At 47.9% G+C, this 13470-nt stretch overlaps 1 long non-coding RNA gene across 1 annotated transcript in view; it reads left to right on the top strand.

The window, feature by feature from the left end:
• The window catches only part of LOC142301846 (uncharacterized), a 15442-nt gene extending 4084 nt beyond the window's left edge, over positions 1-11358 (top strand). Inside the window, exon 2 of the long non-coding RNA XR_012752892.1 lies at positions 11168-11358. This is a non-coding gene — a long non-coding RNA (uncharacterized LOC142301846). The remainder of the gene's footprint in view (positions 1-11167) is intronic.
• Positions 11359-13470: the final 2112 nt, after the last annotated feature.

Here is a 13470-nt window from a genome sequence, read left to right as displayed (position 1 = left end):
ATATATATATATATATATATATATGTTTGCAGTTCTCTTATACTCAATAATGTTACACTGGTAATATTTTTTTTTTTTAAAAAAAGGAATATATTAGGAAATATGAACCTATGTGAAATGTGTCTGCTCAGTGGTGAAGCTGCCAATTATTTGGCTTTGCAAATATTCAGGTTTATTTATCTGTTTTTCTTTCTTTCTCTCTTACTTTCTTTCTATTTCCTATCTATCTATCATTAGCTATCTTTCTATCTCTGCTTTTTTCTTGTTTTCTTTCTTTTGCCTATCATCTATCTATCCATCATTATCTTTCTTTTTTTCCCCTCTTTCTCAAATCTATCTATAATTATCTATTTATCATTATCCTTCTTTCTTTCTTTTTCTTTCTTTTTCTTTCTTTCTTTCGTTCTTTCCTTCGTTCTTTCTCTTTCTTTCTCTCTCCTATCTATCTGTCTATCTACCTATGTATCTATAATTATCTATTTATCATTCTTTCTTTCTTTCTTTCTTTCTTTCTTTCTTTCTCTTTCTTTCTCTCTCCTATCTGTCTATCTATCTATCTATCTATCTATCTATCTATCTATCTATCTATCTGTCTGTAAGTCTATCTCTCTCTCTCTCTCTCTACATATATATCATGCAATATAGCATATATATTCTCACTTTTGTAGACTTATAGTCCCTATCTGTAGACATTATTTCTGGCAGTGACGTCACCCCCCCATGACGTCACCAGGCTGTGTTTGGTGTTGTCCGGCTGCTGAGTTGCAGGGATTTTGTCATTGATTTGCAGATATTGACAGGAATGTGAATGCTTTGTTTGCTGGGCTCGGGCTGTACAGGGCCCCGCTCACACAGGGACATTGTGCGGCATCAGACCGCCGCTATTGATTGTGGTAATGGCCGCATTAGTGTGATGTGTCCTGACATGGCGCTCGGCTCCCATTGATCTCCGCTGTCCGGACACATGGAAATGATAGAAGTCCTCTTGTGTTGATCAGGAATGCTGGGTCCACATTAGGAGGAGAGTACAGCGGAGTAATCTGTACCCGGCTCCCGGGCCCCCGCAGCTCCCGGGCCCCCGCAGCTCCCGGGCCCCCGCAGCTCCCCGGGCCCCGCAGCTCCCCGGCCCCCGCAGCTCCCCGGCCCCCGCAGCTCCCGGGCCCCCGCAGCTCCCGGGCCCCCGCAGCTCCCCGGCCCCCGCAGCTCCCGGGCCCCCGCAGCTCCCCGGCCCCCGCAGCTCCCCGGCCCCCGCAGCTCCCCGGCCCCCGCAGCTCCCCGGCCCCCGCAGCTCCCCGGCCCCCGCAGCTCCCGGGCCCCCGCAGCTCCCCGGCCCCCGCAGCTCCCGGGCCCCCGCAGCTCCCCGGCCCCCGCAGCTCCCCGGGCCCCCGCAGCTCCCCGGCCCCCGCAGCTCCCCGGCCCCCGCAGCTCCCCGGCCTCGGAGCGGCTCTGACCGGGCAATGTGTTTTCACTTTACACATTGGAGAAACTGCAGCAGACAATAGTGCCAGAGACATCGGGAAATAGAAGGAGACAGAGCAGCATGTGGGATTCATTTCTGTGGGTTACACAGAGAGGAGAGCTGCAGGGATACACAGCACAGGCTCAGGGGAAGACAAAAGGAAGAAGGAAGGAAAGAAGGAGAAGATCTGCTGGAAGGAGGACGGAGGCTCAGAGGCAGCTCCTCCGCAAGGACGGACGACAGGGGGCGCTGAGGAGGCGTCTGAGGGACTGCAAAGACCTGCCCTCAGGTGAAGCAGAGCTGCGAGATCTGTGCACTGGGAATATGAGCCCAGCCTCAGGTAAGTGGGGATGTGATGCTACAACCTGAGGTTCTGCAGCAGCTGCTCCATCCAGCCTGACACTGAGCCTGACACTGAGCCTGAGCCCTGAGACTGACCCTGACACTGAGCCTGACACTGAGCCCTGAGATTGAGCCTGAGACTGAGCCTGACACTGAGCCCTGAGACTGAGCCTGAGACTGAGCCTGAGACTGAGCCTGACACTGAGCCTGAGCCTGACACTGAGCCTGACACTGAGCCCTGAGACTGAGCCTGACACTGAGCCTGACACTGAGCCCTGAGACTGAGCCTGACACTGAGACTGAGACTGAGCCTGAGACTGAGCCTGACACTGAGACTGAGCCTGAGACTGAGCCTGACACTGAGACTGAGCCTGACACTGAGCCCTGAGACTGAGCCTGAGACTGAGCCTGATACTGAGCCCTGAGACTGAGCCTGACACTGAGCCCTGAGATTGAGACTGAGACTGAGCCTGACACTGAGCCCTGAGACTGAGCCTGAGACTGAGCCTGAGACTGAGCCTGACACTGAGCCTGAGCCTGACACTGAGCCTGACACTGAGCCCTGAGACTGAGCCTGACACTGAGCCTGACACTGAGCCCTGAGACTGAGCCTGACACTGAGACTGAGACTGAGCCTGAGACTGAGCCTGACACTGAGACTGAGCCTGAGACTGAGCCTGACACTGAGACTGAGCCTGACACTGAGCCCTGAGACTGAGCCTGAGACTGAGCCTGATACTGAGCCCTGAGACTGAGCCTGACACTGAGCCTGACACTGAGCCCTGAGACTGAGCCTGAGACTGAGCCTGACACTGAGCCCTGAGACTGAGACTGAGCCAGAGACTGAGCCTGACACTGAGCCAGACACTGAGCCCTGAGACTGAGCCTGAGACTGAGCCTGACACTGAGCCCTGAGACTGAGCCTGACACTGAGCCCTGAGACTGAGCCTGACACTGAGCCCTGAGACTGAGCCTGACACTGAGCCCTGAGACTGAGCCTGACACTGAGCCCTGAGACTGAGCCAGAGACTGAGCCCTGAGACTGAGCCTGACACTGAGCCCTGAGACTGAGCCTGACACTGAGCCTGACACTGAGCCTGACACTGAGCCCTGAGACTGAGCCTGACACTAAGCCTGACACTGAGCCTGACACTGAGCCCTGAGACTGAGCCTGACACTGAGCCCTGAGACTGAGCCAGAGACTGAGCCCTGAGACTGAGCCTGACACTGAGCCCTGAGACTGAGCCTGACACTGAGCCCTGAGACTGAGCCTGAGACTGAGCCTGACACTGAGCCCTGAGACTGAGCCTGAGACTGAGCCTGACACTGAGCCCTGAGACTGAGCCTGAGACTGAGCCTGACACTGAGCCCTGAGACTGAGCCAGAGACTGAGCCTGACACTGAGCCCTGAGACTGAGCCTGACACTGAGACTGAGCCTGACACTGAGCCCTGAGACTGAGCCTGAGACTGAGCCTGATACTGAGCCCTGAGACTGAGCCTGACACTGAGCCTGACACTGAGCCCTGAGACTGAGCCTGAGACTGAGCCTGACACTGAGCCCTGAGACTGAGACTGAGCCAGAGACTGAGCCTGACACTGAGCCAGACACTGAGCCCTGAGACTGAGCCTGAGACTGAGCCTGACACTGAGCCCTGAGACTGAGCCTGACACTGAGCCCTGAGACTGAGCCTGACACTGAGCCCTGAGACTGAGCCTGACACTGAGCCCTGAGACTGAGCCTGACACTGAGCCCTGAGACTGAGCCAGAGACTGAGCCCTGAGACTGAGCCTGACACTGAGCCCTGAGACTGAGCCTGACACTGAGCCTGACACTGAGCCCTGAGACTGAGCCTGACACTAAGCCTGACACTGAGCCTGACACTGAGCCCTGAGACTGAGCCTGACACTGAGCCCTGAGACTGAGCCAGAGACTGAGCCCTGAGACTGAGCCTGACACTGAGCCCTGAGACTGAGCCTGACACTGAGCCCTGAGACTGAGCCTGAGACTGAGCCAGAGACTGAGCCCTGAGACTGAGCCTGAGACTGAGCCAGACACTGAGCCCTGAGACTGAGCCTGAGCCTGAGCCTGACACTGAGCCCTGAGACTGAGCCTGACACTGAGCCCTGAGACTGAGCCAGAGACTGAGCCTGACACTGAGCCCTGAGACTGAGCCTGACACTGAGCCTAAGCCCTGAGACTGAGCCTGAGCCCTGACACTGAGTCCTGAGACCGAGACTAAGTCTGGCACTGAGACTAAGCTTGAGGATGCACTTCAGCCTTACACTGAACCTGAGACTGAGCCTGAGACTGAGCCTAAACTTGAAACTGAGTCTTCTCATCCTGCACCAGAGAGGCTGTGTCCTCTCATTCTGGATACTGGTTGTCTTTCTTTCTTTCTTTCTTTCTTTCTTTCTTTCTTTCTTTCTTTCTTTCTTTCTTTCTTTCTTTCTTCCTTTTCCCCTACATTGTCTTTTTTCTTTTACCTTGCTATTTTCTATTTCTTTCTTTCTTTTTATTTCCTTCCTTCTTTCTTTTCCCCAACATTTTGCATTCTGTCTTTTTTTCTTTCACCTTGCTATTTTTTCTTTCTTTCTTTCTGTCTTTTTTTCTTTCTTTGTCTTCTTTCTTTCTCTTCTTTCTTGTTTTCTTTCTGTCTTTCTTTCCTTCTTTCTTGTTTTCTTTTTTTTCTCTCTCTTTTTGTTACTGTCTCTCGTCTATTTTCCTCATTCATTATTTCTTCATCCACTCCCTGCTCTTCTCACTTTCATTCTGCACATGCCTCATCCCTCTCTCTGTCTACTCTCCTCTCTCTCCACTTCCCTCTGTTTACTGTGTCCCCTCCTTTCTGCTCTCCATTTTTCCCCTTGTTTGTCACCCGCCTATTCTTTTTTGCTTAATTTCTGTGTTTCCTAATGAATGTCTCACCAGCCAAAACTAAGCGGCTCCCAGAGTCTTGGCCAAAACACAACTGAAGTTTCCCTTATTTTCAAGGGCATCCTGTATATGTCCCATATGCCAAGTGCATAGCATGGTTTTGCCACTCTGCCAGATTGCTGAAAAAGTAAAAGGGGAGGATTGTGGATTTAATAGCAGTGAAAGTATTAAGGGGGATCAGAATGAGAGATCCAGAAGGAAGGAGACACTCGGAACATCTGTCTAATGCAGCCAATACAAATGACATTAGTGATATTGAAGAGAGGGAGCTGAAGCCGCGTGAGCCGGGATTACACAGACAATCCGATTACACCGCTCCTCTCCTGCCACAGAGAGACTGCAGGAGAGGAGCAGTGTCACACCAACCCACACCTACACACAGGAGCTAGCTGTATATCTATCTATCTATCTATCTATCTATCCCTCTATCTATCTATCCCTTATCTATCTATCTATCTATCTATCTATCTATCTATCTATCTATCTATCTATCTATCTACCTACCTATCTATTCCTCTACCTATCTATTCCTCTATCTATCTATTTATCTATCTATCTATCCATCCATCTATCTATCATCAGTCAGTCTGTATATTTCTATCTCTTTGCTTCTTTTTTTATTTTTTTTCTGATTCTTTCTTTCTGTCTTTCTTTCTTTCTTTCTTTTTCTAACAATTCCTTTGGTTGTCAATTTATCTTTTTTTTTTCTTTCTTTCTTTTGCTACTAATTTTCTATTATCTATTTATTGAGCAATTAATTATTGTGAATGATATCTACCTCTATCCCTCTATCTATCTATCTATCTATCTATCTTATCTATCTATCTTATCTATCTATCTTATCTATCTATCTATCTATCTATCTATCTATCTATCTATCTATCTATCTTATCTATCTATCTATTTATGATTCTATTTATCTATCTATCCACCTTCCTGTTCATCTGTCCATCCAGGGAAGGCACAATGTGTAGATCAGGTAGTTCTCTGTCTTCTCATTGTGCAGGGTTTGGAGGAGACACTTTATTACCTCACAGGAAGACACTGATGTAAACAGCCGGTGTTTCTCTGCTCTCTGGAGCATGTGACGGCAGCACTGAGCTAAGCATCTCCAATCTTTCCCAGTATAACACATTGACCTCCACTGTGAGGGTGAGATTGCCTATTCAGATAGATGTGGATGAGAACAGGCCCAGCATGGAGAGGTTAATAGAAGATGAGCTGCTCTGCGGCCTGTACCACACCTCATATATAGTATGTAATGAGAAAGGTATATAAATCAAATGCATCACTGTGTCCTTGTGACCAGGGAAGTCCCCAGCACAATTCCATAGGTATGGCTCAACTTTATACAGTATATTTGTTAAAGGGACATTTTACACTTAAAGTATAAATGATTGGGGTTATGCTTGAAAATTGAGTGACACCTGTCATGGGCTTGGTATAACTCTCCCATGTCAGAAAAAAAATTAACCAATATTTGTGTGTCTAGATATGAAGTAATGGGAAATAAGCATGAGCAAATTGATTGCAAAATAAATTAAATTAGTTACAAATACTAAGGAGTGCGCACTACCATGCTGGGATGCTCATAACTAGTGATGAGTGGGCACTACCATGCTCGGGTGCTCGTAACTAGTGATGAGTGGGCACTACCATGCTCAGGTGCTCGTAACTAGTGATGAGTGTACACTACCATGCTCGGGTGCTCGTAACTAGTGATGAGTGTACACTACCATGCTCGGGTGCTCGTAACTAGTGATGAGTGTACACTACCATGCTCGGGTGCTCGTAACTAGTGATGAGTGTACACTACCATGCTCGGGTGCTCGTAACTAGTGATGAGCGGGCACTACCATGCTGGGATGCTCATAACTAGTGATGAGTGTACACTACCATGCTCGGGTGCTCGGTACTCGTAACTAGTGATGAGCGGGCACTACCATGCTGGGATGCTCATAACTAGTGATGAGTGGGCACTACCATGCTCAGGTGCTCGTTACTTGTAACTAGCGATGAGTGGGTACTACCATGCACGGGTGCTTGGTACTCGTAACTAGTGATGAGTGGGCACTACAATGCTCGGGTGCTTGGTACTCGTAACTAGTGATGAGCGGGCACTACCATGCTCGGGTGCTCATAACTAGTGATGAGTGGGCACTACCATGCTCGGGTGCTCGTAACTAGTGATGAGTGTACACTACCATGCTCGGGTGCTCGTAACTAGTGATGAGTGTACACTACCATGCTCGGGTGCTCGTAACTAGTGATGAGTGTACACTACCATGCTCGGGTGCTCGTAACTAGTGATGAGCGGGCACTACCATGCTGGGATGCTCATAACTAGTGATGAGTGTACACTACCATGCTCGGGTGCTCGGTACTCGTAACTAGTGATGAGCGGGCACTACCATGCTGGGATGCTCATAACTAGTGATGAGTGGGCACTACCATGCTCAGGTGCTCGTTACTTGTAACTAGCGATGAGTGGGTACTACCATGCACGGGTGCTTGGTACTCGTAACTAGTGATGAGTGGGCACTACAATGCTCGGGTGCTTGGTACTCGTAACTAGTGATGAGCGAGCACTACCATGCTCAGGTGCTTGGTACTTGTAACTAATCATGAGCAGGCACTATCATGCTTTCGTGCTCTGTACTTGTAAGTAGTTATGAGCGGGCACTACCATGCTCGAGTGCTCGATACTCATACCTAGTGATGAGCGAGCACTACCATGCTTGGTACTCATAACTAGTGATGAGTGAGCACTACCATGCTCGGGTGCTCGGTACTCGTAACTAGTGATGGGCGAGCACTACCATGCTTGGGTGCTTGGTACTAGTAACAAGCAGTTGGACGCTCGGATGGGCATGACTTGAGCACTGAGTATAACGGAAGTCAAAGGGGAACTTGAGTAGAGCATTTTCCAGGAAATCTGGAAACATGCTCAAGTTCCCTATTGACTTCCATTATACTCGGTGCTCAAGTCGTGCCTATCCGAGCGTCCAACTGCTCGTTAGGGCTACCTATGTAGTCCTGCCTATGAGAATGGGATGAATTCTGAAAAATGACCCGTGCAGAAAAGGAACCTTCGAACTATTACAAGACCCAGTGGTTGGTTTGAAAACTTCAAAATATCAGGATTATTTTATTATTGATATTGTTAATGAAAAAGCAAACAAACATTAAACATTCTTTAACTGTTGCTGGACCACCGATAGACTTTAAATGTCCTGGCAGTCCTCTCATATCATTGCACTGATGATGTAAACTACCGTATATATGCAGTATCAGCAGCCAGCACAAGAATGTGAAGCTGTGGAGGGGTAGGGAGCTGCTGCCAGAGCCAGCCAGACTTCCCACAAAGAAGACTTACATGGTTTATTATTACCATGTTTATCTGTATACAACAGTGCTGAATCAGCACTCTGTGTATAGATTAAGAAGCAGTAGCACTGATAGTGCCTCCTCCTCCGGATCCAGTGAACATGTGATCACTGGGTGCAGGCAGTCCTCCAATATCACTACACTGACGTTCTAAAATGTTAACGAGTGTCAGCAGCTAGCACAAGAATGTGAAGCTGTGGTGATAGTGAGCTGCTGCCAGAGCCAGCCAGACTTCCCACAAAGAAGAGTTAAGGGGGCTTTACATACAGCGATATCGCTAGCGATGTCGCTGGTGAAAGCACCCGCCCCCGTCGTTTGTGCATCACGGGCAAATCGCTGCCCGTGGCGCACAACATCGCTAGGACCCGTCACACGGACTTACCTGCCTAGCGACGTCGCTGTTGCCGGCGAACTGCCTCCTTTCTAAGGGGGCGGTTCGTGCAGCGTCACTTAGCGGCCGCCCAATAGAAGCGAAGGGGCGGAGATGAGCGGGCCGTAACATCCCACCCACCTCCTTCCCTCCGCATTGCCGGCGGCCGCAGGTAAGCTGTAGTTCGTCGTTTCCGAGGTGTCACACATAGCGATGTGTGCTGCCTCGGGAACGACGAACAACCTCCGTCCTGCAACAATCAACGATTTTTTGAAAATGAAAAACGTGTAAAGATCAGCGATAAGGTGAGTAGTTTTGATCGTTAACAGCCGTTTGTTGGTGTCACACGCAACGACGTCGCTAACGATGCCGGATGTGTGTCACGGATTCCGTAACCCCGGCGATATATCGTTGCGTGTAACGGGGCCTTTAGGCCATGTGTGCACTAGAAATTGACTTTTTCTTAGGGAAAACCCGGACCCTATGAAAGAATCCCGCACCTGCGGTAAAAAACCTCACCAATACCGCAACAAAATCCGTATGCGGTTTTGGTGCAGATTTGCCCGGATTTGCTGTGTTTTTTCTGCAGGTTGGTCCCTGCAGATTTTTATCATTATCTATGGCAAAAACCGCAGGTACCTGAAGAAAAGAAGTGACATGCTCATTAATTCTGCAGTGGAAATTCCACAGGTAAATCCGCACACAGCATTTTTTTATACCCATAGGTTTTGCTGGGGAATGTCCGCGGCAATTTCGCAGCATGAGTACATAGCCTTACATGGTTTATTACCATGTTTTTCTGTATAAAACAGTGCTGAATCAGTGCTGTTTGTATAGATTAAGGCCTCTGCCACACTTACGTGACAAAACGTAACGTTTTTGTCACGTATGTGTTAAAGGGGTGGTTTGTTCCCCGTGTGCCGTCTTTATGGCACGTACGTGTTCTCCGTGTATTATACGTTCTAACACATGGAGAACGGAAAGTCCCGCCTACCTGCATCATCCGGGGCTGTCTGTGGTGCTGAATGACAGCGTCCGGCCAAAGCCACGCCCCACTGACGCTGCGTCCGGCCCCCAGTGAAGGAGAAGCGTTGTTCAAATTCACTGGGGGACGGATGCAGGGGACAGCCGCGGCAGAGACTGCAGGGCTGGTGGAGGTGAGTATGTGTTTTTATTATTTTTACACTGACACGTGTCTTTCTCTGGCGTGTGTCACACGGGCCCGCATCCACACTACATCCGTGTGGTATGGGTGCGGGCCGTGTGACACCCGTGCTGCCGGAGCAAAACGGACATGTCAGCGGTTTTAAAAAATGGACACAAGTACAGAGCGATCACACGTTCCGTTCCTGAATACTTACGTGTGTCCAAAACAATAACAATATATAGGACCACGTGGGCCCGTGTCTCCGGTACGTGAAAAAAAAAGGCACACACGTACTGGAGGCACGTGAGTGTGGCAGAGGCCTAAGAAGCAGTAGCACTGACAGTGCTTCCTCCTCCGGACCCAGTGAACATGTGATCACTGGGTGCAGGAAGGGAACAGGAGCTGCTGGGTCTTAGGAAACCCAGATGGCTCTGCTATGCAGCCAGGAAATTGAGACTTCCCTGTATCAGGGCTAATATACCACCAATATATCACAATTACAAGGGACAACAGCAAAAAAAAAGGAATTTCTGGATATGTTAAAAAGCCCCACCACTTCCCCAAGGCTTTTTAAGCTCTTTTAGGAGGCACAGTAAAATAAATAAATAAAAATAATAAAAATAAAATAGAAGAAAAATCATAAATAAACAAAAAACCTAAGAAAAAGAGACACTGACACCGCTCGTTCTACCATCACCCCCATATAAAAAAAATGTCCAGTATGTATAAATAATTTCTACGGAAAATAGAACACATTTTATAAGGTTTTTAATGGTCTTTTTGGGTCCTAAAAAATGTAAAAAATTAAATCTAGAGACAAATTCCCTATTTTCTTTTTATTTTCCCCTGATAACAGAAAAAAAGGAATAAAAAAGTGACATAAAAATTAATGTCACCAAAAAAAAGGTAACATTTATTTTTAAAATCAGAACACTTAGAAATGATATCATCATTAATATTGCACGTATGATAAAACCCGAAAATGTGATTGGTCAGGAAGAGGAATAAATGACCCAGTCATGAACTGGTAAAAAAAAGGAGTAACATAAAAAAAACTAATATATAAAATCTTGATTGAAACAACAGGTCATTTTCACAATCCCTTTAAGTAGTTTGAGAAAGCGGAGTGTCAAACACATTAATAATTTTTACTCATTTACATAGCGCTATTAATTCCACAGCGCTTTACATACATAAGCAACACTGTCCCCATTGGGGCTCACAATCTAACGCCCCTATCAGTATGTCTTTGGAGTGTGGGAGGAAAACGGAGTACCTGGAGAAGACACACGCAAACACGGGGAGAACATACAAACTCCTTGCAGATGTCCGTGGTGGGATTTGAACCCAGGACCCAAGTGTTGTAAGACTGCAGTGCTAACCACTGAGCCACCGTGCCATATTAGTGTTAAGCAGGGAAGGGCAGAATTGATAACAACTTCGTAGAAGCGAAAAACAGAGGATCTACTGTGGATATTTTGCTTTTTGTGGGAAATGACATCTTTATTTCATTTTCGTGGTTCCAGATGCAGAAGATAATCCTGCCGCCCTGAGTCGGAGGCTTCACAGCTGAGCACATTCTGGTGGTATACATGAACATGGACACCAGAGAAAATCAAAAACAAAAAATGGATCCCAGAATTATGGAAAAGTATTTTTTTTAAAAATGTTTAAATATTTTTTTCTGCTCTGAATAAATCATTGCGATTGTATAAAAGTCTTCATGTGTGTCCTTGCCTCAACAGCTAGGCAATATCAGACAGCTATGTGTGTAGGATGGTTATAGAGTGTGTAGAAATGTGTTTGCATGTATAGAAGTGAGTATACTATGCGTACATTGGGTGTTTGTATGGTGTGCACATGTGGTGTGTGTGTGTATGGTGTACGGATGGGGAGCTATTTATGGTGTACTGTATGTGTGGTGTATTTATTTGTGGTATATTTGTTTATATGTACTTAAGACATGATATTGTGTGGTACATGTATGGTGTGTGGTATATGTGCATATTCTGTACGTGTATGTATGACAGTGTGTATGTGCAATTTGTATGCATTTGTAAAATGTGCATGTGAGTTCTTAGTCTGCTTATCTTCAGCAAGCAAATTGTGGGCTTTCTTTTTTTTGAAGAGGCTTCCTTCTGGGATGACAACCTTGCAGACCAATTTGTTTCTGAGTGGTCTGAGCACTGACAGGCAGACCCCCCACCCCTGTGACTTCTGCAGCAGTGCTAGCAGCACTCATACATCTATTATGAAAAGACAACCTCTGGATATGACGCTGAGGACATGCATTCAACTTCTGTGGTCAACCATGGTGAGGCCTCTTCTGAGTGGATCCTGTCTTGTTAAACTGCTGTATGGTATTGGCCACCGTGCTGCAGCTCAGTTTCAGGGTGTTGGCAATCTTATTATAGCCTTGGCCATCTTTATGTAGAGCATCATTTTTTTTTCCAGATCCTTAGAGAATTCCTTGCCATGAGGTGCCATGTTGAACTTCGAGTGACCAGTATGAGAGTGTGTGAGCGGTAACACCAAACGTAACACAGCTGCTCCCCATTCACACCTAACGTGTAACACTAATAAGTTATGTAACACAGCAGAGGGAAAATTTCAAATCCTAGTTTCACACTTGCGTTGAACGGTATCCGTTGCATTGCGTTGTGTGACGGATGCAATGGATGTGTTGCATATAGTGGCACAACGGATGTCGTTTTGATTTTTTTTTTTTTTTTTTTTACAGTTTTACCGGCGGCAGACTATTGTGAATGATCAGCTGATCTCTCCCAGTAGCCGGCCACCGGGTGATCAGCTTATCGCTCCCTGCAGCCGGCCGCCGGGTGATTAGCTGATCGCTCCCAGTAGCCGGCCGCCGGGTGATCAGCTGATCCCTCCCTGCAGCCGGCCGCCGGGTGATCAGCTGATCGCTCCCAGTAGCCGGCCGCCGGGTGATCAGCTGATCGCTCCCTGCAGCCGGCCGCCGGGTGATCAGCTGATCGCTCCCTGCAGCCGGCCGCCGGGTGATCAGCTGATCGCTCCCTGCAGCCGGCCGCCGGGTGATCAGCTGATCGCTCCCTGCAGCCGGCCGCTGGGTGATCAGCTGATCGCTCCCTGCAGCCGGCCGCCGGGTGATCACCTGAGCGCTGTCACTTGCTGGCGCCCGGGCATGCCGGCGGGTGGGCGTTCAGCTGAGCGCTGTCACTTGACAGCGGGCGGGCGCTCAGCTGAACGTTCGGCCACCGCGAGCCAAAATAAAGTTTGTGATTTAAAAAAAAAAAAAAGAGCATGCACAGTGAAATCCAGAGGATTCCGCTGCTCAAAACAACGTTACATGCTGCGTTCCTCCCGCTGGGCGGAAGCAACGGAGCGTCGCCCAGCGGAAGCAACGCAGGTCCTTTTGGTACAATTCGTCAACCATACAAGTCTATGGGAAACAGCGGAATCCGTTAACGGATTCCGCTGTTTTCCAAAAGGGCGGATTGTAACAGAAGGAAAACAACGCAAGTGTGAAAGTACCCTAACTTCGCACAATTTGGCCATTTTCACTTAGGGGTGTGCTCACGTTTGTTGCCAGCGGTTTAGACACTAATGGCTGTGTGTTAAGTTATTTAGCGGGCACCAAATTTACATTGTTATACAGCTGCACACTGACTACTTTATATTGCATCAAAGTGTCAGATCTTCAGTGTTCAAATTGCCCCTCCAGTGAGGAAGGAAGCAAACTCAAGCGCCACCTATTGGAAGTAGCAATCCTAAAAGTCAAAAGTGGATTTTTAAACAAGCCTTTATAAGACACAGGATTTATTGCTAGATCAGAATTACAATTTGTAGA

Source organism: Anomaloglossus baeobatrachus, chromosome 1 (genome assembly GCF_048569485.1).
Source record: "Anomaloglossus baeobatrachus isolate aAnoBae1 chromosome 1, aAnoBae1.hap1, whole genome shotgun sequence".
In the NCBI taxonomy this organism is placed as follows: domain Eukaryota; kingdom Metazoa; phylum Chordata; class Amphibia; order Anura; family Aromobatidae; genus Anomaloglossus; species Anomaloglossus baeobatrachus.
Note: the sequence above shows the minus strand (reverse complement) of the source record. Positions and strands in the feature narration are given on the sequence as shown.